Source organism: Agelaius tricolor, unplaced genomic scaffold, assembly GCF_023055355.1.
Source record: "Agelaius tricolor isolate 1412-34295 unplaced genomic scaffold, bAgeTri1.0.p SCAF_10, whole genome shotgun sequence".
Lineage (NCBI taxonomy): Eukaryota > Metazoa > Chordata > Aves > Passeriformes > Icteridae > Agelaius > Agelaius tricolor.
Window position 1 is genome coordinate 31385755 of NW_027269270.1, and position 22498 is coordinate 31408252.

The window sequence follows — 22498 nt, forward strand, 5'->3', positions numbered from 1 at the left end:
GTCATTCTTTATCCCAGCTGTATGCTAAGAATATATTTTAAAACACAAACTTAACATCCAGGTCTACATAAATCAAAATGTCCATAGTACAGAATATTTGCAAAGTAAAAATCATGCCTGAAAAGCAAAAGTAATTTGGACTGAATACAGGGAAAAAAAAAAAAGTGTATGTAGCAGTATCTACACTTATTTATGTATGTATTCAGATCATCAGAAATAACAAGGCCAACACCTATATATATTTAAAATAAGTTGTTAAAATGCTATATGTACTACAGACTACAATCTGTACTTCTGGGGATTTGGTTTATGTTATTTAACAGAACTTTTTACCTCAAGATTCAACAATTCAAATGAAGCTCATGTTGGAATCATAGAACCAACTGGGTTTGCTGGGATCAGACACTTATGTATAAATTAATATATAAACACACATTTATGTAAATACACATCCAGACACACAGCAATTATAAACACCTGAAATCTGACTTCACACTGGCTCTTCTGCATAGTGTTCGGTTTAATTAATAATTTAACTTTTCTAAAGATTAAAATAAAAGTTAAAAAGAACCAAAAATATATTAGCTTTTACAACAAGACTATCTTTTCAGATGAGACAAGAAATTAAATGTTTGTATGTCAATAGCAAATAGATCCAGTAAGGAACATCTAAGAATTAAGAATATATAAGAATTTAAGAAGTTGGTCCAGCTTTGTGGAATAGGGAGTCAATTTCTTTTTTTCCTCAATATCTGTCTTATATTAACATCATTTGTGCAAGTCATCATGACTTCATGTGTAAATTACACTCTTCTTACTCTCAAAATCATTATTCTTCTCCTTGAGGCTGACAAAAATGAAACTTTATAATACAGGAAGAGGTAAAAGACAGAACAAGAAAGTAGTTCCCTAAGTGCTGTTGCACGATCAAAGTGCTCTGAAAATTAAATTAAGAAAATTAAATGCTTTAGTGTGTAATCTTTAAATGCAGTTCTGTATTTAATGAGTAATGCAGATTTTTAGAGTGAGGTTTAAAGCAGGAGTGCATTTCTAACACAGGAAGTCGGCCCACAATTACGCTGTACTGCCTTTGCCTTGGGAGCTCTAAAGGATGCACTGTACAATATTTATTTCAGCTCTAGGCTAATTTTTGTGCTCACAAATGGTGCTGGGTTTGCCTCTCCATTTTCAGCAGAGGGCAATGAAATCTTTTATCCATTCTCAAAGCAATTTTGGGAGGAAAAGTGAGTGTGCATGTCCCTGCAGAGCCCAGCTCAGGGCACTGGGGCTATCAGAGAGCTCAGTCCACTGCAGCCTTCATTTCCTGAGACTGCCAATGAGGCTAATTGATTGCTAATTGAGGCTGCTGCAACAGCAAACATGTTGGCACTTTAGGCAGGTTATCTTCTGAAAGCTATAGACTTCAGGTGTGGAAATTCTGAATTCTGCCTCTAGTTAAACAAAAACTAGGAAAAGGGGAATTTTCTCATCAAGTCCTGGTGCTTTGCAGGACTTGATGAAGTAAAGGATTAAACTCAAAAGTATTCAGTTGTTTTGACTCTTCCAGAATGGTTTCACTGTGCTCCCAGTTGTACATCTAACAACTAATGTTGATATCTTCCAGGCTGAATTACACAGACTGATTTCTGCAGCAGCTTATTTGGCTTAAACAGCTATTTTCACCTGCCCTCCTCTCCAGAGCTATTTCAAGATGGAAATCAAATTCTTTCCTTCCCTCTGCCTAGCAGCCAGAGATAAGCAAGGCAAGGCAGATCTCCTCCTCTCATAGGACAGGCCCTTTCTGCTGCCCTCCTGTGCAGTTATTCCAATTTTAGGTCACTGATTGAACAGGCTTGGCCAGCACTGGGTTTGCTCTTCCAGAGCTGAGTTCACTGGGGTCTGCACAGCAGCCCAGCAACTCCCAGCACCAGCTGGAGTCTCAGCCACCCCTGGATGACATTTGCTGTTTTCACTGCTCTGTTACACTGCTGATATAAACTCATCCTTCCCTCTATCACGTGCACGCTCCTCAGTCTAACAACTTAGTCTTAAAAAGTGATGGCTGGAACTTTTCCAGAGAGTTTGGTTCCAGCTAGGAATAAATACACAGGGACTATTCTGTGCACATCTGAGCAATGACAACTCTCCAGCCTTTTCAAATAATCCTCCCTGACAAACCCACTGACTAAAAAGAGCAATAAATGTTACCAAACAGAACCAATTCCAGAGGAAATTCCATGAGACAAAAGTGCCAGTGAACTTCCCAGTGCCTGCTCTCACATTCATCTTTCCTTCATTATCAAGCCCCAAAAATATGTAAGGAGGGCCTCAAAAGAGCTGTTGTTCTCTCCTTACAGAGACATCTGTAGGATAGTGACTGCCTTAGCTCAGCTGCCAAACCCCTTATCACCACTGGCTTTGCCCAGAACATTCTCTCTCATCACTTCCTTTTGTTTTCCAAGCTTTCAGTCACCTCCTTCATAATCCACCTATTTAACTAGCTGAGAAAGAATTGTTTTCCCTGTAAAGCTACATTTGGGCACTTGCATAACTGAAAACTGCTAATTTCTAATGCATCTAAGGTGCCAACACTGCACAGAACAATCAGAGTTTGGGGGGCAAAAATACAAATTGTATTCTTCTTGATAAAAAAACAATGAAATATTACAGGAAGCAAATTAGTAAAGTATATATAGAAAAAAAAGGATGCTTTCTTAGGCAAAAGAAAGCATCTTTCTATGGACAAGACCTAACTAGAATAAAGTAAAATAATTCCTAGCACATCTCAGCAGGACTTATGAGTAGAAAGGACAGGGTTTAATTTTCAGAAACTACACTGAGAGGGTAACTTTCAAGACAGAAGGCAACTAAAGATATTCAGTTGATCTTAGCAAAATGAACAAGTCACAAAAAGTTAGAGGCTTTTTACCAATTTAGGAGCAAGATTATGACGTGGGGAAAAAAAGCTTGAATTGGAATTAAGAGAAATGCTGTGCAATTTAATTGGTTTGAAACATAATGAGAACAGCATTGGCATTGAGTGGCACCATCCAGATTTAAGATTTATTAATTATATATAATAATAATATTTATATATAATATAGAATATAGAATAATTTTATATAATATATAATATAATATATAATTATTATATATTTATATAATATTATTATATAATATATAATATATAATTTATATAAATATATAAATAATATTTATATACTATATAAATATTAATTATCCCCACAATTTCAGTTATCTTATTTATTAATAAGATAACTGAAATTGTGGGGACTGTGGTGAACAAGGAACCTGCTTCAGAGGAGGTGATCAAACCAGCTCATTAAAAGGACTGTGTGAAAACACCCCTGGGGCTCTCCTGCAGCCTGTGCTCTGAGGTGATCCACTGACTGCATTCTCAGAAGGGGACTGCCACACAGTCCTGGCTCTGATTTCTACTGCATTTCAAAAAATTAATGGGATTTGATTTAGTTGACATCACATTTAATTAATAATAAGCTTTATACCATAGTTCAGGAGAATGTTTAACTCTGATTATTTTTAGGTTGGTTTCTGGGTTCAGCAGTTTTCTTTTTCATCCACATCTAAAGAAATTGGTCACCCTCAGATTTGGCCCATTTTTGGTAATAAATGATCCATTTGGCCCTCAGTGTCCCAGACAGATCTGAGGAACTTGAAGAGCAATGTTTGCTAGAATACACATACACATTGAAAGCAATTCTCAGGTTTGGAGCAAAGGGAAATTTTTCCCCAGAGGAGGAACTGAAATACCACTGGATTTGGGTATTTGGGTTTCTCCTTCCTCTGCTTCTTTCCAGCACAAGGCAGCATCCATCACCTGGAGGATAATTTCCCATCCTATTTTGGGGGTTTAGAAACTCTTTGGCTCTCCAGCAAAGTGCCTTTTTTTTTTTTTTATTTTTTTTTTTTGTAACTGCTATTGGAAGGAAAAATGGAGTGGATGTTTTTGTGCTGCATGGGAGTGAAATTCTATTAAAGCTCCTCTGTGATTTCTGCCGCGTAAAGGAGGACATATGTTCCAAATGTTCCTGGCATTTTGGAAATCTAGCAGTGAGTGAAATAATAATGGTTTCTTCTCCTAGAGAGCTGCAGATTTAGTGCCAGGCAGGAAGCAGCACAGGGTCGAGCTGCAGATAAAAGTAAAACCCAGTCAGACAACTCATTCTCAGCACACAGAGCCCTGCTCCACTCACTGCTTGCTGCACAGCAACAGGCAAAAATCAGCAAAACTCAGCCCCCAGGGGGACATTAGTCATGAAACACACTTCTCTTTGCAGGGAAATTGCCAATTCAAACAAAGGTTTTCTTATTTGAAGCAACAGGGGTGGAGGCCTGAGCAGCAAATGGGGAAAGTAGCTGAGAATTTGGGGATGGATTAAAATCAAAGCCAGTCTGGTTCACTGCTAAAGAAGATGCAAGTTGTCATACTTGTTTGTTTGTTTCTATTTAAACTGTTTGTCATGCATTTATAAAAATATGCCTCTTAGAAAGCTAAATTGGTTTGCCATTAACAGGTCCCCCCAGCTCCCATTTCCTTACAGGCACAGAAATGTGAATTTTCAGGTGCTATAAAGTGAACACAATTTGCCAATCAAGTATGGTTGTTTATTATATTGTTATGACTGTACTCCACATTTGTTTTAGCAATCCTGCATGTTATTCTTCAAGTCTGATCCCTTCCACTACAGAGGGTATAAAAGCCTTTACTTTATTTGTCTTAGGGATGTCAACCAAATACACATATTTAAAGTTCATAATAATGATAATCCTTAAAAGTGTTTGCCCCTCCTTTTTCCACCCAAATGTGCTTTTTCTGCAGGGTGAGAGTGCAGATGCCAGCCCTGTGCACTCATCCACCATCTCTGGGTCCTGCAGGGATGATGTAGGATAGGAAGATGTACAGCTGAGTTTCTGTCTAATGATGTTTTGTCACAGTTGCAATTTTCTCACACAAGCTCTACTTCTTCCTATGCAGAGGAATATGTAAAATATGAAATATTTTATCTTACATATTATATATATATATATATATATATATATATATATATATATATATATATATATATATATATACACGCATATACATATTACATATTACATATTACATATTACATATTTTATATTAATTATGTTATGAACCCATATCAATCCTACCATGTTCTATTTATTGCTCCATTTATGAATAGTTGTGGCTGTACATGCTCAAAAAAAGCACATATGGAATACAACAGCAATAAATCAAACATACTGAGAAATGGGAGCTCAGTTCCAAGGTTTTGCCTGTGGATGAAATTGCAAAGTTTGTCTTGTACTCTCATCACAAGAATTTTCTGGGGTTTTTTTTTTCCTTATCAACACTAGAGCAATAGGATGTATTCTTGAAAAAGTGTATCCCTCAGAATATATCAAATTTATACTTGCTTAAACCTGCTTTCTGTCTACATACAATTCAATATCTTTTCATTAAAATAATCTAATTACCTTGAGCAATTTTATGCACAAAGAAATTTTCTGAATAAAAAAGCATCTTCTCTGAATTTTCCAAATTTATTCCCAATATGAAATTTTAGTAAGTAAATCAAATATTAATTTTCAGCCACATTTTTTCCATAAATACATGCAAAGTTTTAATAACTGTCAGTTTGAAATGGAAGACACATTGCAGATTTATTCCTGGATTCATTAAGGGCCCTGAACATCAGTATTTATTTGTCAGATTACTGCCCTTTATCTGAAAATGTAAGGATTCAGACTTAAATCAGATGCAGAAATTTGGAATTAAGAGCCCTTTCAGGCTAAATGTGTTTCCCCATGTGCAACTACAAGCTCATCAATTAGAACAGAAATGAAGAAACATTGATTATTCCTATTTTATCACAAACCAGCTGTGCCAAATCAATGTGCTGATCCACTGGAAAAAATCATTTTATAAACAAAGTGCCATGTTACATGGCTTTATATCAACATTTAAGTAGACTTTTAATGTGATCTCTAAATAATACCATAAAGTCTCAGATTTTTAAAAAGTAGATATAAACCCCCCCCTAAAATAAAGAAAATATTTAGCAGATTTTTTATAGTTATACAATATGTGTTTACTTTCAAACAATACACTGATGTTAGAGATACTGAAATCTGGAACATGATGATGAATAGTCCTTGGATTATCCTAAATATTTATTTTTGAAGGTAAGATGGTTCATTTCCACTCCTTTACCAGATGTACAAGATGCACGGAAATAATTTTGCCACAGAACATTAAAATTCTCTTTCTTCATTGGCAACTCAGGCTCTGATATATTTGTTACCCTTCAAACTCAACTCTAGATAGGTATTTTAATGTGCAATTTTTGATTATTCTGCTTTGAATGATTTCTGGAGCATCAAAATGGTGCCATGTGACCTTTTATACTCTTTACATGCACTCTTTTATGTACAGAGCAGAATACACATATTCATACACTGATTTTCAAAGATTTCCTCACCATTGTACCAAAGCTCTTTCACAGGAGAAATAAATGCAGCACTTTTCCTGAAGGTATTTAATTTTCACAAGATATTATGTGCAGTCAGACTCTATTGCTCCTTCCACTTAATAAATAACCTTTTCCCTTAGTTGAAAAGCGACAATATTAAAAATTACTTTGAAAATAGGATTTTTTCAGGAGGGAAGGGGGAGGAAGGGGGGAAAGTTTTCATTAATTGTTCAGTGATTGTAGGGCAATAAAGGTAGAAATAAAGAAGATCCCTGAAATTGTGTCTGACTTGCAGCCTGAGGAGCTGCAGGCTGAAGCAGCGAGGAGTTTGGAGGGTTTAACTTTTGTCCTGGAGCTAAGCTCAGGCTCAGAGCAAATCAGGACAGCACCAGCAGCAAGTCCTTGTTTAGAAATGACTGTCTAGACACAGGAGGCCATCATTTCCCAAACACTGCCTCACTTCTCCAGGGCTTTTTCCTTCCCAGCATTTGAGACATGGCCTTTTCAACCCAGCCTGAGAAATGATGGTTGCATGGAGCACTTGGCACTATGAAATGTGGAAAATGGGCCCACTCACTTTGTCAGGGATTTAAAATCATGTTTTCCACACCACCGGCATCAATCACAGCACAGGATGCTTCGTCTTCAACTATGTGATTTCTGTCAACCAACTTTTTCCCACTTAGTGACAAGCCATGGAAAAAGGAAACATTTTTGCAATATTAATTTCTTTAAAATGTATTATTGATGAGAAAAAATAAATTAAAACAGTTCTCCCACCTTGGTATTTGATGACCTATACCAGATTAAATGTCAGTAATAGCTGGCATTTTAGAACCTGTCTCATCCATCTTATGCAGAAAATGCTACAATAATCATCATTATGTAGGATTACATTAAATTAATCAAAAATCCACAGTATGCAAGCTTTAGGAATCTCAGGGCTCCTTCCCAGGCAGAAAGGCCAGGATTACACTGAGACTTTAGATCCCAAAGGCTTCAGGCCCTGAAAAAGTGATGATTTTAAGTTATGATGAGTTAGCAGTCAACAGAAGGGAGGGGGATTTTGTTTTTTCCTTTCCAGCAACAAGGAAAGGTGTATCAGTGCTATTACATGCAATGATATTTCAAACTCTGAAAATCCCAGCACTGCACAGCTGGAAGCTGGCAGCTTTCCTGTTTAGTTGAGTGTTTTATGGGTTTTTTTTGGTTGGTTTTAATTTTGGTTTTGTTTTTGTTTGTTTGTCTGTTTTTTGGGTGTTTTATGGTTTGGGTTTTTTTTATTTGTTTTAATTTTGGCTTTTTCTTTTTGTTTGTTTGTTTGTTTTCTGCTTTTTTTCTGCATGCTGTGGGAAGCAGCAGTGCTGGTACATCCCTCAGTACCCCTGCTCTCAAAGCTCTTGGGATAGATTAAAGTCATTAAATACAATCAATGACATCAAAGCTCAAGATGATCTCGGATGAAGAAACAGGTGAGGCTGTAAAAATAGACTATTCTGACAAAAATAACATCTAAAAATTATATTTCAAGTAAATATATAAATTCTAATTGGTACAAAAAATGACTTCAAATTAAGTTTATGCAAGTTAATGACCTTACCTTATGCCAAAGAGGAGCAAAACCATTTCATATTTGATCTGCACAAGCAAACCTCACTAACACAATAAATCCTTGAGCTGGTTTAAACTGTGCCAATGGTTATTTATCACATGTGGAACAGAAAATAGACAGCAGAAAATAGCAGAAAATAGACAGCCCGTGCTTGGCAGCAATGGACAGAACTGATCTGTGTCCTGGCTTTCCTTTGGGGTGATGCAGTAAACTTTGCAGGATTATTACAAACTGAATTATTCAGGTTCAATTGATGATTCCAGTGGTGAACAGCAATTAGATATACTCAGAGTTCACCAAGAAAAAAATGTATCTAGCCAAACCATAACTGCACAAAATGAAATAAAACCAAGATTCTCATCCAGCACTTTGATGCTCCTGTTTAGGAATCTCTGTTATCTAATGTTTGTGGGTTTGTTTTTTTTTTTTTTTTTTTTGCAAAATAATAAGTTTTGAAGTGAATATTAGAACTTACATCTGAATTTCTGATGTTTCAAATATTTTTCAATATTTGAAATATTTCAGTATTGAAATCTATTTATGAATTTCAAATATTTTCTGCTGCAGAGTTTGGTTGGGATGCTGCTGGTCCACACCAGGCTCAGTGGTGGCACATCTCTGTGCAGGACTCAGAGCTGCAGATCTTCCCACTACAAATTCCTACCTGGAGCATTATTTAATATCAGCAACAAGTGAATTACCTAATTTCATGTCTTATCCTGGCATTTGACAGTAATAAAAATAGGCAGTTTTGCTTCCTCATGAGCTACTGAGTAAACGAGTAATTTTCTCATCAAAATTCTACTTCCAAATTAAAATTATAAAAAAAACCCAAACCCCAAACCAAAGTCTTGTCTAAAACAAAGATCATAGGCAACAAATCATCAAGTTAGTAAAAAGAAAAAGCAAGGAAGGATTTTTACAGAACTGTAATATTTGAAATTAGGTTGGAAGTATTGTATTTGCATTGTTTTATTCCTTCTGAGATCACAAACTCTTTAAATCTTCATGATATTTTTTCTTAAGGCACTACAAAACAGAACTGAATTTCAGTTAAGTGTCAACAAAATTGGTTTTATTCCACCACGGAGAAGGGTCTTGTGCTTTTGCTTTTGTTAATCTATTCTTGATCTGTTAACCTTTAATTTACAGCAGCAAGGCCTAGTGGGAAGGCAGAATTATTTATGATACCACTAGTAATTAGTGCCTAATTACTAGAACTAATATGAAGCTGCTAGAAAGCTGTGCATATATTCAGGATTTAAAGTCAAGGAGTGCTGATTTGTAACACAAATACATAAACACAAATATTTCCATTTTGACTTCCAAAGGCTCCCCAGCTGAGAGCCCATTGATGATCTGCCACATTACTTAATAAATTTCTAATTTGGCAGAGAAAAGTTATACAAATAATTGTTAAAAAGGAGTTCCTGCTTTTGGCTCCAGTTAGGAAATATTTTCACAGAGTTTCCCTAAAAGATTTACTGAGTGCCAAAAATACAAAGACAAAAAAGTTTCAGTATGTGGTGGTATGTAATGATATGGAGATACTGACTGGAGTGTAAACTGCTGGAGGTTCTGTATTTTGGTGTTCAAAGTGATAAATATGCATCTATTTATTTATTTCAGTCATTGGTTTGAAATTTCCCTTTTCATTAGAGCGGATCATTCTAATAATCCCTATTTACTGAATTATCTGCTGCTACTTCCCACATGAAGTCTGTGTCATTTGAAGAGCAGTGAAAACCTGTGCTGGCATGACAAAGTGCTTGAGAAAAAGCCATGTGTGCCATACACTCACTGTGCTTGTTACAGAGCTCTGAACATAAGTAATGAATGAAATAAGAGGCTGCAAGAAGCAATGTGGGAATTGTAGGATTAAAGATGTTGTCAGCTGATCCAGAGGCACAGCATCCACTTCTACTCCAAACACATTTAGATAATTTTTTTTAAGCAGTTGGAAAAATGTGGTAGCAAAAAAAATATGCTTTGTTTGCAAAAATGATGAAGCAATTAGCTGAAATCAAACAAACGGAGATAGCGATAAAATAAATAAAATAAATAAAATAAATTCACTGTCTCCTCCCAGAGAATCTGCAAAACCATGGGAAAAATTTACCGAGATATTTAACAACAAAATAAATATTATTTCAGGAGATTATTGGGTTATCTATCTATCTATTCATATCCACCAGGAATTTTCTGCTATGAGATTTTGACTCCTCCTTGTTTTCTGGACATAAAAGCGTAGAGCAATAGCATGTTCAGCATGGAAAGAATTCCAGAAAGTCACAAATCATAAATGATTACCAGAACAGAAAAATAAGGGCACTTTAGCCCTTCCCCTCCTGCCCTGCTCCACTCTGTGTGCCCTGGGCTGTCCATGGTTCTGAGGAATGGCACACACAGGATCACCTCACCCCACAATTCCTCTGCAGTGCACAATGAACCCATTCCTGGGTTTCCTTATTCGTGGAAGGAATTTCACGAGCAATTTTGAAGCCAGCAAACAAATCTGCCTCCTGATTACTCTCCTGCAACACCAGAAATGTAGAGATGTATTAGCAGCCCTGGCTCCAAGCAGAATGAGGAGAAAAAGGGGGGGATTTGTACACCCCAGAGATGGCTGCATGCACCATCTCTATAATAATGTTTCAAACACCAACCTACCCCACAAGAATTAGATAGAAAGACAATTTCTGAAAATTACTAAAATGGAAAAAAAAAATGAAGAAAGAATTGCAGGAAAAATAAAATGGAAATGCTTTTCTGGCCAAGTATAGGACTATATTAATGTGCAAAGAAGTTAGGTTATGCCAGCATGAACTGATAGCTGAGCCATCCACACTACCTCACATATTTTATTATCAATTCTAAAACAATTTCAGAACTCAAAGAAGTAAGTTATGGCTGATGTCATTAATCCTATACGAAAAAAGGAATTCTGACATATTTATGATTCATGCCACTCAGTCTCACAGGCTTTTGGTCACATCAGTGCTCACTAAATCACTTTTTCCTTGCTCAGAGTAGCACTGCTCCACAAGTCTGCAGTCCACCAGGCACAAAGTGATGACTACAGTTGCATTTTAGAGCAGCTTAACTTATCAGTGTTATTAATTAACTAATGATCTCATTTTAGGAGAAGAAGAAACAATATAAACCCCAATACAAATGCTGAGTTCCTGATATCTCATGTACTGAGTGACAGCAGGAAAGGAGGTTGAGCTACACAAGGAAGGCAGCTGCACGTGCAGCCCAAGAGGAATGGATGGAGATGCTTTTATTAAAAGAGCTGATACAGGCTGAGGAGAAGCTTCTCTCTGCAGCAGACAGCCTGAAAGCAGAGCATGGTGTGCCTACCTGTCAGGAAGGCTTAACTTCTTTATTTTAAGACAAAACTGATATACACTGACACGAGTGAGAGTGGATCAGCAAACAGCCTGGTGGGACTTGGAGGGGAGCAGGGCGCTGCCTGTTTGCTTGATGAGAGGATAAAATCAATAATCCACAGGCATCATTTATGAAACAGATTCTTTGCATTATTTTTGTCTGATGCCAGAAATATAATTAATACCTACTTTGCATATCACCTGCAATGGAAGGGAATTTACTCTAATCAGCCTGAGGTGAAGGGAGCACAGATTAACTTGGGGCTTTCTTCCCCTCCCTTTGCCTCACCATAATTGTCCTCCTCTGACACACCCCCAGTGAATCATCTCACAACCTGCAGCACTTTATAATCACTCACATTCCTCACTGCCCTCTTGGAAGAGGCAGAAGATAGCTTGGGTTGGGACACACAGGCAGCACCTGCTGCAGAGCACTCATTTCCTTTCTTACCTTATTAAAAGATCTGCTCCTGGTCTTTTCACATTTTTTTTTCCAAAAGAGGGAAGACTGAAGAGCAGTAAGGATACTACTTTATATTCCTTTAGAGCTGCTCCTGTGTTCAGCAAGCAGTAATTGCTTGATTCAACCTGCTTCTCGATGGCACCTGGCAAGGGAGGTGCTTGCTTGTCAAAGCATAATGGGGAGGCAGCAGCGGTGACAATCAGCACAGCAGATCAGATGGTGCCCAAATCCCTGTGAAACCTGCACCAGTGAAAAGCACAAACCCCTGGGATCCAGCTCTTTTTGGAAATCCTGATTGCTTCCCAAGTCACTGACATCCAGTCCCATCCTCGTTAAGTCAGACAAGGTCTCACCACACAAGTGATGAACCCCAAGAACTCCAAACACAGAAGCACCACTCAATTATCATTCAAAAGTCCATCCTTCCTGCTATTATTTGGTTCCTTTTTTGTTTTTTTTTTTTTTCTTTTTTTATTTTCTTCTTCTTAATTAAACTAGTAATTGAGGCTGTGCTATGAGCTGAACTCAATTAAATAAGTCAGGCTATGTTCAACACATGCTCCCAAAACTCTGCCACTCAAAGCTTAGGCTGGAACATCTAATCTGCAAGCATCAGACAGCTGTAAAGAGGAAATAAATTGCCATCTGAGCATTGTGCTATTGAACACGTCTAGGGAAAGGCAGCACTCTCCTCAGTATCTAAAGAACAGCTGAAAATCTAAGGACAATTCCAAAGGTGAGGAAAAATTCAATCAAAAAGAAGTATTTACTGGAGAGAGAGGGGCATTTCTTTGCTTTATTGGGTAATTAATCTCCATTAGGGGTTTTGCTTTAATATTTTATCAAGCACAGTGATTTCAGTATCACATGAAGTTTTCTGATGAGAGGGCAGCAGAAGCATTTATCCCAAGGGCTGGGATAAATCTGTTGCTGACTTGGTGAGGTCTTCAAATCTCCATGTACCTACTTCTACATCAGAAGAATTGGCCTAACATTACCATTTGAATCTTTCTATTACTATTTAAAACAGAAGAAAGAAAAAAATCAATAAAACTGGGTATGAGTTAGACAAAAATTTTTTCAACTCTTCTCTTATACATTGAAAAAAAGTTTTAAAAAGATAATATTTGGTGGCTAAACACTTCTCTGGTGTGTTGGAGGAGTGGAGACACTTGGATTTGAAAGCAGCAGACATTACATGAGGATCTCCTGTGGCCATGGTTTTGCCAAGATATTTCTTTTTTCATTGTAACTGTGAAATTTCCCAGGTTCACCTCAAAATAGAACAGAAAATCTTTTGCAGGACAGAAAAAGTTCTCCCTATCACCTCAGCTCCTGGAACATTAAGAGATAAAAATGATTCAACTTTCTTTGTAAACAAATAAAAAAGCCCAATCAATTTTGATGGTAGAAATCCCAGATATCAGGTAATTCCTTACAGAAAATGCTCTCTTCATACTTAGGCGTAGCCTAAACTGAAGGAAGCAGCTCAAAAGGGCAGTATCTGTAGTGTTTATTTTGTGTTTTCCTAACCTGTTAAGGATATGCAGCTATCCTCAGATCCAGAAACAGATAAGCTGCCTCAAATCAATGCTCAGAATGTTTTCAACTGCACACTGCCCTGATATATTTGTGAAAACACCAGCTATTTATAGAAAGAAATAATTGGACAGGAAGCTCTTCCATTGTCATAACAGATCACTGGACATCATGAGATGTTCATTAATCTTTGTTTCAGTTTGAACACGTTCTGTTTGAAGCCCATCAATGGAAGCCATAAGAGCAGAATACACATGTGCTTTATTAGCAGCTGTTTTTCAAATGCATCCTCTAATGCCACATAACAAAGTCAGTGATCCAAGAGAGCTAAGAAATTCACAGGGTAAAAGGACTGAAAAGGATGATATTATTAAGCCTCTTTTCAGGTTTTTCCTAATAGAAATCCCATCACTAATCAGTCATTCGTAACAAATACTCATTAATTGTCATCCTTCTCAAAGCACTCAGCAACAGGCCAGCATTTTAGAGGTGGGCAGGTTGAAATGTAGAGCAGTGAGCTCACAAAACTGACAAGTATGAAAACAGGAAGAAAAAAATCAGTGTTTTTTTAGCTCTTACACCTGTGCCTTCCTCATCTGTTTGTAGCTGGGTCTTTACTGAGCACCGAGCAGGCGGCGTGCCCAGAGCTTAAACGCATCACGGAGGCACCGACGTATTGACATCTCCTTCTTTGCCAGCTACAGCAAATATTTGCTTTCATTTCCCAAGCCCTGCATTGACATCAAATAATTTATAACTCTATTGAGTATAAACCTCAAAATAAGCTCATTTGGCTGGCGCAGAATTAAGGGTAATGTGCTGCAGAAGACGAGGAGGACTCTCTGTGCCTGTGACACGCCCCAATGATTTAGAAACACAAAGTGCTCTGCCTTCTGCTAACCACATGTCTAGAAAACTTGATAAAAATTGAGTTTTGCTAAGGTTTTATGAAAGCCTCCTCTACGTTTCTGGTGAATGTTTTAGGTCTCTGCCACAGCTGCTGTAATTAAGGCAAGATGCTTGATTTAATGCAAACATTGATGCAGTTTCTGTGGTTTCACCTTCTCCCAGACATATTTCTGTACAAAGGATTCTCTCCAAGGGACTTACACTTTACAACTACACAGCTTTGTGCTCATAAGTCCTTGTTAAATTCTTGGTGAGATCCTGTTGGTTTTTGCATGCAGGGGGCAAAGTTCAGTTTTCATGAACGTGCACTTGCTACGAGAGAAAGATGCACGGGGTCTCTGTGGGTTCTCCCACAAAACCACTGTCCCATCACTGGTTACAGTAAATATTCCAATCAAATATTAATATTCCAGTTTAATAATAGGTGTAGCACAGTTTCCCAAGAGCCTTGAAAAGCATTGAAACAGCTAAAGACTGAGATTGTCCCACTTTGCACAAGGCTTCTTTTTCAAATATTGAAATTTCTTTATATTCTTTCTTTATATCTGTAACCAGAATAAACAGAGACACCTTCTTATGTATATATATTTTTTTTTTGTCCCCTTTAATTCCCACCTTTTCTTCAAGTCTCTTTATCCATCTATTTTTCACACTACTACTTGGCTCCTTCACTAGATATTTATCCTCACCTCCCTGTTTCAGAGCACTGCCCCTTGACTGGAAGCCACAAAGGCTGAGCAGTCTCAGATGTCCCCATTTGGGAAATAAAAGGTTTAATTCATCCAGCTTGTTTTTGAGATCTTAGAGTTTGGCATTCAATAAAGAGTAATTGCATAATCTTGAAAAGAGCTCATGGTGCCCGTAGATAAATACACTGTATTTTAAGCACACAATGAATTTTAAAATGCATATAATGACTTGAAATATTTCTTCATCGTTGTCACAAAACTGTTTAATTTTTTTTTCCTTTAATCTATCATGACTGTAGCTATAAATCCAGTGATGGAAAATAAGCATTTTCATTTGATTAAGCATTTTGAAGCAGCACTGAGTTTGGGGAACACTCGCTTGAAGCACAAAATGAGAAATAAAATGACACAATGAAAGGTAAATGTCACCAATCTTATGATTAAAAATACAATTAGAGAAGACTTAAAACTAATTCTGTGTATGAGTTTTTTTCTTCTTCTTTTTTTTTTTTTTACCTTTAAACCATAAAATATGTGCAAATATGCAACACAGACAGCTCCACCTAGAGAGCCAGGCCATGAGCAGCCAGTGACCTCTGACAGGTGCCCTGCAAAACACTCCTGGTGCCAACAGAGCTGTGGCACCACCTTTGCTTTATTTATTGTGAGGGGGAATGGTGTTAGAAACAGAAAATAGGAGTTAAAAATCACATAAACCAGAACTGGAACAACCTTCTAAGCCGTGTCTAAACTCAGCAGCAACACAGGAAGGGTTCTCCACTGGAAATTTTCACAGGGTTTTTTTCAAGTCTTTTTCTTTGCAATTAAAGGAATGAAGTAATTACAGCTGGCTAAGTTTTCATGAGGCATTCTTCCAAGGAAAATAATATATAGGCACAGACAAGATATTATATATATCTGCAGGAAACCAGAATGGTTAGATTCACCTCCCAGATAAAACTTCAGCATCTTTCCTTTTTCTGCCCTGATTTTATAGCAAATTCCTGTTAAAATACCTTCCATGAACACCAAGTTCTTCAGAGAACCTGAAATTTGAACAGTTTGCCTAATAACCAGTTTAGGGAAAGGAGGGAAGCAGAAAATCCAGGCCATGGACATCCCCCCAAAGCTTGAGGGTGAGCTCAGCATCCTCAGTGTGAGCCTGTTCAGAGCCTGAGTGGCTTGGACCTGATGGTACTGGGTTTAAATGATCATATTTGAATGATCTGTGCCAGAAGACACAGTCTCAAACTGTGTCAAAGAAAATACAGGTTGGATATTAGGAAAAAGTTTTTTACAGAAAGGGTGATAAAGTTCTGGAATGGCTGCCCAGGGAGGTGGTGGAGTCCCCATCCCTGGGTGTGTTTAACAAAGCCTGGATGTGGCCCTGGGTGCCAGGGTTTAGCTGAGGTGTTGGGGCTGGGTTGGACTTGATGATCCTGGAGGTCTCTTCCAACCCAGTGATTCTGTGATTAGAGATGAAGCAAGAAATGCTTTCCTACCCTTTTCCCCTGGAATGAGATGCTGGGAGAGACAAAATGTCCAAGGAAAAGATTTGAGCAGGAGCTGGAGAACAGCAGGTGGGATGAGGCAGGCTCTGGGCAGGGCAGGAAGGAAGCAGAGCCCCTGGACAGGGATGGGAGGCACAGCAGCACCAAAACCTTCTGCTAAAGCTCCTCTCACAGCCCTTGGCTTGAGCAGAGTGGCTTGGGCACACAAATGTCTCCTGATCAAGCACTGGAATGGTTTCCCTGGGGAGATGGTGGAGTCCCCATGCCTGGGTGTGTTTAACAAAGCCTGGGTGCCAGGGATTAGCTGTGTTGGGGCTGGGTTGGACTTGATGACCTTGAAGGTCTCTTCCAATCCAGTGATTCTGTGAATATTTACTTTCACAGAGATAAAAATAATATGGAAACCACCAGACTGAGCTCAGCACTGCACAGAAAATGCCATTAGGGCTGGACTGAGTGCCAGCACTACCCCGGCTATAGGGGCTGCTGAGCACCTTGAGAGCCAATTCACCTTCCCTTCTCCTCCAGAATTCACAGGGGCTGGCACTTTCCTCTGTGCACCTTCCATGAAAATATCTGTTCCAGGATGGTGCTGGTTTCAGGAGTATTGGTGTAAAAAGGGCTGGAGCAGCTCTCATTTTACTCATTTTGGTTGCAAACAAGCAGTGACTGAGAAGAGTTAAGTACAATTTCTTTCCTCCCCAGTCCCTCCCGGCCCAAATCGAAACCTCCTTCCCCAGAGGTTTGGCACTGACAGTGACAGTCATTACTCCTAATACTGAAAAACAGTATCATCCCCAAAACCTGTAAGAACTCTGCTTAGAAAAGAAAGATTCTGCAATCTTCATCTCAGGGTTTTCTTACCATTTGCAGAAATCCATACTACACTGCAGTGGCAAAAGCTTCCTATCAACACCTGTGGATTTCAAACTGCAAATTAGGAGCTCTATTTCTCTGCAGTATCACAACAGCAAAATGAAGCACCAGCAGGACACCAGATGTGAAATGGTAGAGATTGTCTCGTCAAGAAAAAATTGGGTCCCATCCAAGAGTAAGGGAAAATCAAAGCTTCTACAATTTGTGTAATTCTGCTCTATGTGAAGTGGCCCATTCATGGCTCCTATTTTCTCTTTACCTAAACAAAAGCAGGTTGCTCAAATTAAAATGTAATTCAGCCATAGACAGTTAACAAATGGAGATTTGTGTCACAGCACTAGAGCAGCTATTTTCCCACCACAAAAATATATTCCTTTCATTTTCCTTTGGGTGTTCAGATAGGTGCACATTTAGGAACATATAATCTGTCTGTGTGACTGCATGTAGGAAGACATTGAGTAAAAATGTCATTTAAATAGGATCAGAGCTGCTTTTGAGCTGCTTGGAAGACTGAAAATGTTACCTAGAATTATTTAATACCTGCACACTTTGTAACTGCAGATAATTACTTACCTGACAGTAAGACAGAGCCTACAACTTCATAAACATAGGAAAGCTGCTGTCATAGCTCTTCTATCTCCACTGTTTCTCCTTCAGCAGATAGAAAAAGGCTAAATTATCTTTCTCATCCATGGCAAACCTAATATGAGCTCTCAAACCCACCACATGCTGAGGAGAAAATACAGCTCAGGTGCCCCTGGTTATTATTAGCTGTCATATTTTTTTATTCTAAGAGGTCTGTAAGACTTCATTATCTGATTTTACAGTGGTACTTTGCTGGTAACGAGTAAAACCAAGTAAAGAAGCACAAAGAAATGAAATTGTGCACTCAGGGAGGTGCAGAGTGGCCATCCTGGAGAGGCTTCTCCAGAGCAGACAGCCGGGGTTCAAACTGAGGCCAGCTCACCTTAACACCTGTAAATCAAACCCAAACCTGTGCCCTGGGAACCATCCACACATTGCAGGAATTTACAGCAATGGGCAGGATCACAGCTTTTCTTTTTTCTAGTACCTCTGCCTGTCTGCAACAACCTAATGATGTTCTTCATGCTGAAGCTTTCTTAGCTTTGTTCCTCCTTTCCTTTTTCTCTTCTTATTTTTTTCCCCAAATAAGTTTGTCCCCTCTTCGTGTGCTTTCGTCCCCTCTCACCCAATTTGCTCCTTTTGCACTTTGAACTGCATCTGCTTGTCTGACCTCAGATTATTTTTACTGCCCCTTTCTACAAGCTGGCATTTCATATTGTCTTTTCCACGTCTGTCCATACTCATTTTAAGCACTAAATTGTACTTTCCCTTCTACAGCTTTCCAATGTGATTTGAAATTGAAGAGAGAAGCAATAGCCTCGAGACATTCAAACCCATCCATTTAAACCTGATCACAGAGAAGGCTCTGTAACTGTGAAGTTCACATCTTTTTTTATGGTCTCTTTTCCCCTGGAACACCTATGCAGAGAAATATCATGGTAGAATAAAAAACTCATCATTAAGCCCCAGTGTGTGTGAATATGGAGGCAAGCCAAAACATAAATAGATATTTGGCTTTTGGCAAGATAGTGTTTGGCATTTAATACATCAAGCAGTAATCTGCATTGTATTTATTCAGCTGAGCATTTAAGGTGCATTTGAATGTGAGAGTGATAAATAGAAAGGAGTTACACAAACTGCAATCAAATTGTGTGCTATTCTGGGCCTTGGAATTACTAAAATGAAAATACAAATAGAACAGTATGGGGGTGTTTCTGTAATGGATGTTTTAGCTAATAGCTCTAAGGGTTCATTTGTAGGTGCAATTCTTTTTCTCTCAGTGGAAAACTGCACCTCTGAGGCAGCTCTCCCAAAATCTCATCTATGCAAGCAATAGCCTATGTATGAGACTACTTTTCCCATTGAGCTTTTAGAAACCCTCAAATTCAATCCAAAACTTTCCAAAGCTGGCTGGTAACGAGCCAGTTCAACCATCACAAATCCCACAGATCAGGCACTGACTCAGGCAAAATTGTTGGGATTGTAGCTCATATTTATTTTTGGAGTCTTATACTGTCATTTATCTGTGGGCCAGCCCCAGGAAATGGATTGCAGCTTTGTGTCCCTCCCCATGGCTCCAGGTGAATTAATTGCCAGATATTTACATGTTGTTTGTCCTGTGTTTATCTCATTACCTTCAGGGGACAGATGTTGAACAGCTGCTGAGGTGGACAATCTTGTGTATTGTAAGCAAATAGGTTTGCAATTCTGCCTGGGATTTCAATCCTTATCTTTCTGCAATATGGCATTTACCATTAAATATATTAGAGGATAATCCATGTTGTATTTGTTTACAAGTACAAGTTGGGCTACTTGGAACAATAAAATCCGGGAACATTTTTTTTTTTCTGCAACTTTCTCAATGAGTTGCAGGGGCTGAAAGCAGAATTTTCTGGAGATCTTTTGGCAGCAGCTGTTCCTCTGGTTTGCTTTCTCTAGCTTATTATGCATTGCAGTCAATCCTACAACCACTTCTACTTGAATGAAAATGCCCAAAATTGTTTGTGTGCAACTTTTTAACAAGTGGAACTTGGAGCCACTGAGACAAAAGGGAAAGAAGTGTTGATCCACAAATCAGCATCATATTTCCATAATGAGAGAGACAGGAAACTGTCAGCTGACTGAAATCCCAGTTTGTCCTTGCTGGTGCTAAGGGCATCTGGACTTCTGGAACTCAGAGCTTTTCTTTGCAGGAGCCTAAAGGTCAGACCTGTTGCTGCAGGAATGGGGCAGGCTGCTGGCTGCTCACTGAGGTGTGAGACGTGGATAAATTCAGCCCTGTCCACAAGACACTGCCACAATCTCCATGGCAATGTTTGCCCCACAAGAGGACTGCCCTGATGTCAGTGACCTCAATACAGCTGTGGGACTTTCAGCTGTGACTTCTTACACCCCCCTGCAACCCTGTTACCTGGTGGGTGTGTTAGGGCTAACTAATACATCTTAAACCAAGCACCACAACATGCATCTGCTCCTTATTTAAAGTGATATAACTGAGAATAGTCTACACAGAAATGAAGAAAAGCATATTTGAGAGCAGCACATTGTGAGAGATGATTGGAGCTTGCCATGCCTGCAGGAAGGACGTGATCACTTCGCTGTTGCTATTTTTAATTGCATTCTTGCTATCTTGGAATTCAAGCAAAACTCTACATTAAAATATCAACATCTCATCTGCAGCATCACCTGCTGCATTCATCTGTTAAAGCTGATGCCTTCAAGGTGATATAGCTCATTGGTTTTCAAGCAATAAAACACCCCAAAACATTCACAGAAGGCCAAAGCACCATCTGGCAGAGCCCAGAAAGTGCCACGGGGCACAGGAGGCACCGAGGGCCCTGCCTGGGGAGAGCTGCACTGGCAGCAGGCACAGAGCACTCACTGCTCATTACTCCTTGTTTAAATTTTTGGGGAGATCCTGTTGGTTTTTGCATGGAGACCTTTTTTTGCATCCTGTTGGTTTTTGCATGGTGAGATCCTGTTTCATGCAGGGGACAAAGTTCAGTTTTCAAGAATGTGCACTTGCTATGAGAGAAAGATGCACGGGCTCTCTGAGGTTCTCCCACAAAAACACTGTCCCATCACTGGTTACAGTAAATATTCCAATCAAAATATTAATATTCCACTTTAAATACTAATAATAGGTGGAGCAGTTTGTCAAGAGCGTTGAACACTTGTACAATAAAGCTAAAGACCGAGATTGCCCCACTTGCACAAGGCTTCTTTTTCAAATATTTAAATTTTTTTATATTCTTTCTTTATATCTGTGACCAAACTAAAAGAAGACCCATTGTACTTTTCTTTTTTTTTTTTGTTCCCTTAATTCCCACCTTTTCTTCAAGTCTCTTTATCCATCTATTTTTCACACTACTACTTAGCTCCTTAACTAGATATTTATCCTCACCTCCCTGTTTCAGAGCACTGCCACTGACTGGAAGCCATGAAGGCTGAGCAGTCTCAGATGTCCCCATTTGGGAAATAAAAGGTTTAATTCACGCCCTGTTACTGATCCATGATGTTAATTACAATTCCATGTTCACTGCAGAACTTTATGGCTTGTATGGAGAGATGAATAGAGACTTGATTAACAAGCTATGGAATAAATGGATTTATTTCTGAGGCTGATGTTTCTGAAAACTACTAATGGGGTTTAGTAAAGTAATATTTCCTGTTATTAATAAGGGAAGCAGGTCACACACAGCCATATCTCTAAGGAGTACATGAGATGAAAGACATGAATATCCTCATGCAGCCCTGTGGTCTGTGTGTGAGTATTTACAGTAATAAATCTCTTGTCAGAAAGCTTTTGCATTCCATCTCTCAGCATCTGTACTTCTGCTACAACAATCTTGTCCTGTATGTGGTTTTTTTTTTTGTTTTTTTCTTCCTTTTTTACAGAAGGGTCAAAACCAGCTTAAACATTATTCTGCTGAGAGGCAACTGCTGCCAACTTCACCCTCCTCTAAGTTGTGCAGCACTGAGGTGATGACAGACAGGAGTTCACACTCCCACACTCTGGCAGCTGTGTCCCTCCGTACCTTCCAGGGTCACTTTAAAAAAATGGAAGTGGAAACTCAGTAGAAATCATTTTCAGAAGTTCTGCTGGGCATCAGAAAGCTATCTTTTAGAATAATGAACAATGTGTCACAGAATAAAGAACATATCTTGCTTTGAACAGCATCAAAAAGTAAGGGATGGCAAGGAATGTGGGGAAGGGAATTGGACATCCCACTGTTCCAGCTGAAATAGGATGCAGGTGAGTAGGATGTACAAGAAAAGCTCTCTGTATAGTGTGATTTCTACAGAACCACCCCAGTGGCTTCCCCTGTGCAAAGTCCCCTGTCACTGTCATATTTTCAGAAAAATCCCTTTGCAGGATTTCTTCTCCTGGGAAGCTGAGAAGCC

General features: G+C 38.7%; 1 protein-coding gene across 4 annotated transcripts in view; it reads right to left on the minus strand.

Moving 5' to 3' along the window:
* Positions 1 to 22498, minus strand: part of LRP1B (LDL receptor related protein 1B) — a 637687-nt gene that overhangs the window by 232256 nt on the left and 382933 nt on the right. The gene's annotated exons all lie outside the window — the stretch shown is intronic.